The following is a 5,511-nucleotide window of genomic DNA, read 5'->3' as shown; positions in this document are numbered from 1 at the left end:
CCATCTCCTGTCCACTCCTCCCTTCCTGGGAAAACCTCCCAAACATCTTCACACATCTGAAAATCTATACTAAAGTATTTACCGATACTTGATCAGACAAATGACAGTATTCTTCCATGTTGCCATTACTTCATGTCCTTTCATACTTTACTATCTCAGCCACTGGAGAAGTAATTAAACTTTTTGTCCCTGGCAAAAAAGTCCATCGTTTTTGCCAGTTACCTCATGCAGCCTCAGGGCTCATTTTTGCTATAAGTAGTGGCTTTTTCGCCATTCAAACATGTGCGTGTTTTTCTTGGATCTGAGAGACCCACCCTTTACTTGCGTGTCAGGTCCTTTTATTTCCAAGAGACGCTGGTCCATTTCTCTGCTGCTCAGTGCTGCTATCATTTGGGCGTCGCATTCTTCTTTTTTTCAAGATATTTTATTAATTAAAAAAAATACATACATTTACAATCACACAGATTCTAGTCCTTCAGGGAATAGATTTCTTCTTACATCTAATACCTTTTATAAGATTATTTCAGTGTTATTCAATATACTTAATAAATCCAGTGTCTATGTAATCTAAACATTATCTATATTATCGCTATTTATCAAATTTATTCTTTCCATTTAACATATTCAAAATAACATTGCCATTTCTTCCGTGTTTCTTCCATTGGCTTTTCTTTCATCATATTGGTTAATCTGGCCATCACCACAAATTCTTCCATTTTCTGTTGCCACTTTTCCAAATCTGGAATGTCCTCTTGTTTCGGCGTCGCATTCTTCAACTCATCATATCCTTGTGTCACACCCCTCTTTCCTTTTATTTCTTAGGCTCTTCTGTGTATCGGGTGTGTGGTTTTGTTGCTGTGTGTGTGTGTTTCAACTATTTTTAAATAAAACCATAAAATGTAGAAACAACACTTCTTTATTTAAGAATTTTCCAAGGAGTCTTATCTCTGTAAAAGTTGGTAAAAAGATCCTGAGCCCCTCCCTCTCACTAAGCTTAGTCTTCAGAATGCTAATTCCCCCATCTAAAACTGAGACTGCCTACTAAGGGTAATAGGGTTACCAACCTCCAGAGATCTCCTGGGATAACAACCAATCTCCAGGCAACAGAGATCAATTCACCTGGAGAAAATGGCTGCTTTGGAAAGTGGACTCTATGGCACTGAAGTCCCTCCCCTCTCCTAACCCCACCATACTCAGGCTCTGCCTCCAAACTCTCCAGCTATTTGCCATCCCAGAACTGGTGACCCTACTCATAGAGCAGTTGCTTTAGCCCCCTGATTATTTTAGCAGCTCTTTTCTGCATCTTTTCAAACTCTACAATATTCTTTTTCAGGTGCAATGGCCAGAAGTATACACTGTATTGCAAGTATGGTCTCCCAGACCATGGACAGCTTTCCAGTCTAAAAGTGTTAAAAGATCAACCTCTTAATTAAAATCCTGGATGAACGTAAACATTTTGGCCTGGTGCCTCAAAGAAAACAACAAAGGTGCCAGGAAGGGCATTCCGTAAATGAGGTACCACTACGGAAAAAGCCCTGAGTCTGGTTGCCACCTGCCTCACCTGTGAAGGCAGGGGTATAGATTGCAGGACTTGCGATATAGAGTTTACCTACCAGGCTGGACAATATGGGAGCAGGTTGTCATTCAGATAAAAAGGGTAAAGGGTAAAGATTCCCTGTGCAAGCACCGGGTCATTCCTGACTCATGGGGTGACGTCACATCCCAACGTTTCCTAGGCAGACTTTGTTTGCGGGGTGGTTTGCCAGTGCCTTCCCCAGTCATCTTCCCTTACCCCCAGCAAGCTGGGTACTCATTTTACCGACCTCGGAAGGATGGAAGGCTGAGTCAACCTTGAGCCAGCTACCTGAAACCAACTTCTGTTGGGATCGAACTCAGGTCGTGAGCAGAGCTTGGACTGCAGTACTGCAGCTGACCACTCTGTGCCACGGGGCTCCTCTGTCATTCAGATACCCTGACCCAAAGTAATTTGGGGCTTTAAAGGTAATACCCAGCCCTTTAAATTGTGCCTGGAAACAAATGGCCAGCCAGTGCAGATCTTCCAGCATTGCAGTGATATGATCCCAGTATCACTCCCCTGACAATAGCCTGGCTGATGCATTTTGAAGAAGCTGACGTTTCTAGACCATTTACAAAGGCAGCCCCATGTAAAATGACTTATAGTAATCTAGTGGTTCTTATGGATCACAACCTTGAGAATCTGATAAAAGCTATGGAACACACCCACCCCAGAAAAATGTACGTAAACACAACATTCACCATGACCAAACAAAGACAGATGTCCATAATCATAATGACAGGGTACATTTTCTTTAATTCCTATTAGTGGGGAGCTATCCTAGACCTCGTGACATAATAATGATGATTACTGTACATTGCATTACTGTGTACAGTAGCATCCTATGCCACCCTACACTTGTTTGGAGTGAAACAATACCTTAATAACATAATTTGACATTTTAAAAAAATTCAGAAAGGAAATTTTCAAAGTAACAAGAAGCAAATTGAAGAAAAAAATATTTTCCCCCAAGATGGGTGTTCGAGGGAACTGGAGTTTAATTGCACTCATTTAGGGCTTAATATAAGTAAAGGTGAACTTCCTTGGTTTGAGGGATGGGGGTCATTAATCTCTGTAGTCTCTTCTTTTGCTCATTTCTGTGATCTCATTGTATGAGAGCTTTTAACTGGAAGTGTTTGGAATTCCCTGTATATGCAAGACCTGAGAGTGAAGCATGAGGCCTGTTTGGTTCTTTGGAGACAACTTTATCTTAGATGTCCTGACAGAAAGAATGAAAGGGTGTCAAGACTGATACACAGCAGGCCTTCGGGACACATTTCGCAGCTTGGTACAAAATAAAAAAACACTTCAGCCTTATCAGATTTCTGTGGTGAAGACTCTGTGCATTCCTGAGAAGGGACTCACTAGAGGAGAGTAGAAAACCCAGTCCCTGGACAGAGATAAAGAACAGGCCATGCTGATCTCAAAAAGCACTAAAATGCCTCAATAATGAGTGAGCAGAGTTCTTATATGCTGAAGAACATGAGGCTCGAATCAGAGTTACACTGAGGAATGTTATTGACATGTTTTATGAATCTTTCTAGGGAATGAAATTACTCACCCCACAGGTAGCAGCCCAAAAGGCTGGAGATGTAACCTGTCCAAGTTATAGTTCAAGGAATTGTTCCTCACTGTCTATTCCTCACCAGATAGCAAACCAAGACATAATATCAAATTAGTTCCCTTGTGTCTGTCCTGCACCAAAGGTTATCCCATCACAACTTTCCAGTAGAAGGTTCTGGACAATTGATGTCCAGAAGATGTCCAGAATTTGAAGAACTACTTGCAAGCAAATTTTCTAACTGGGGGTGGGGTGGGGGGGTCCATTACAAAAAAAAAGGTTCTATTTGTTTCACGTTTGCCATCTTTGTATTGCTGTCTGTATTGGGATTTGTCCTATTTTGAATTTCCACTTTATTTCATGGTGAGAACTTACCTTGTTTCTGCACATTTCACACAGGTCAATTATTACACCAGGGGTCCCCAACCTTTTTGAGCCTGTAGGCACATTTGGAATTCTGCCACAGCATGGTAGATGCCGCCACAAAATGGAGGTGGAGCCAGCCACAAAACGATTGCCACAGTTTAACTTCAATAACACAATGTAGATACTTGCGCTATGGTGGCAGCTGCTGCCAAAGCAACATTTTAAAAAATCTACACAGCCAAATCTCCAATAATCAATGAGAAGCCTTGCTGGGCAAAAGCCCTTCCTGGCCCCACCCACTTCCTAAAATCACTTGGGAGCCAGAAAAGGTGTCAGTAAGGAGAAAGTAAGGAGGTGAGTCTCACATTTTGGCTACTCAAAGTAGGAAACATTTTCATGTGGTGTTGGGTCAATATGGCAGCTGTAATATATGAAAACTGAACCACGTGGGTCGTTGGGCGAGGAGTCTACGCATGGGTCACAGCGGCAGCCAAAGAAAATGTAGCGCCGGCAGGACAGTCCTCTGGCAATCGGAGTGATCCATGTGGTGAGTGGTTTACACTGTGGGGTCTCTGCCAAGCAGAATTCAGTCTTAACCACTCTGCATAAGACCAACTAAATCAATAAAGCAACCCAGTGCTCTCTAGTGGCTGGTTCAGTGGTTCCCTTAGAGATTGTCTTCCATTGTGATTACTTCCTCTACAGGAGTAGCCATTCTACTTTGTTGTGGCAAAACCTACAAGGGGTCTGTGGCACCTTAAAGATTAATTGACTATGACTTAAACATGTGTGAACTAGAATCCCTTTATTAGAAAGATGGAAATGGTATTGTAAATTAGCAGGTATGTGTACATGTTTACCAAGAAAAAAGAGTCTGTTAGAAGATGTGGCCAAGCATTATGAAATGAAGTGTAGGGTTAGTACTGCTGCCTCTTGTTCAAATCCGCTGTTTAGAAATCTTTTCCTCCTCTGTGTATTCTTGAGATCAATAGATGCAGAGGAATAAAAATATATGAATGCAAACATATTTCAAGATTGGAACCCCTTCACACTGAAAGTACCTTGGGGGTTTTTCAGTAGATATCCTGGTAAACATAAAAACAAATGGGCTTTATTGTAAACAAAAGAAAGAGGAATTACATTAGGCCATGGTCCAGTCAGAGTTGTGCTCTTTAAAATCTCTTAGATTCCCATGGGAAAGTTTTAAGTATGTGCATTTTACCCTCCCATTGCAAATATATATATATATCAACAGTGCTTTGCTATTGGAAAAGTCAACATGCAAAATTCCTCCAGACCTAACTGGGATATGGATTACATGATCTATCCTTACTTTTGTGTGAATGTAAAGTGCTGTCAAGTCACAGCCAAATTATGGCGACCCCTTTTTGGAGTTTTCATGGCAAAAGACTAACAGAGGTGGTTTGCCAGTGCCTTCCTCTATCCTTACTTTTACCTGCAGCATATTTGCTATCACCTCTCATTATCCTGTCACATAGTGATCCTAGATTATTAAATTTTTGTTACACAGTGTTGGTTAATAACCGGGGTACTGAGCCTTCTCAGCAACCTTTTGATCTTTACCCTTTAAATCTGATCTGTAACTGTATCCCACTCATGCCTTGGAGTTACATTCTGCCTTTCATGCCCTTTGCCATGAAAGCAACATGTTATGCTGTATGAGGGCATTGTGAAAACTTGCCTCATCCATGCAAGTGATTCTGTAGCTGAGTATAAGCGAGTACATATTAATGCAGATTTAAAAAAAACTTGTCTCTGGAGTTCTGCCAATGCTTCTTAACAGGTGAATAAATAAAAAGTGTCTATGGATTTTTCAGCATTACAGAAGCGAAAGTCCATCTGAACATTAATGCAACATTTTTGCTTTACAGGTGAAGTGAAACTAGAGCTTGACTGCTATTTTCCCCAACTTCCGTGAACTCTCTGCAACTGGAATGATTCCCTGTAGACCTTAAACTGCTAGACTTTTATCTCATCTCACCCCAAA

Source organism: Euleptes europaea, chromosome 7 (genome assembly GCF_029931775.1).
Source record: "Euleptes europaea isolate rEulEur1 chromosome 7, rEulEur1.hap1, whole genome shotgun sequence".
Classification (NCBI taxonomy): Eukaryota; Metazoa; Chordata; class Lepidosauria; order Squamata; family Sphaerodactylidae; genus Euleptes; species Euleptes europaea.
The sequence above is the reverse complement of the archived record's forward strand: the minus strand, read 5'-3'. Positions refer to the sequence as shown.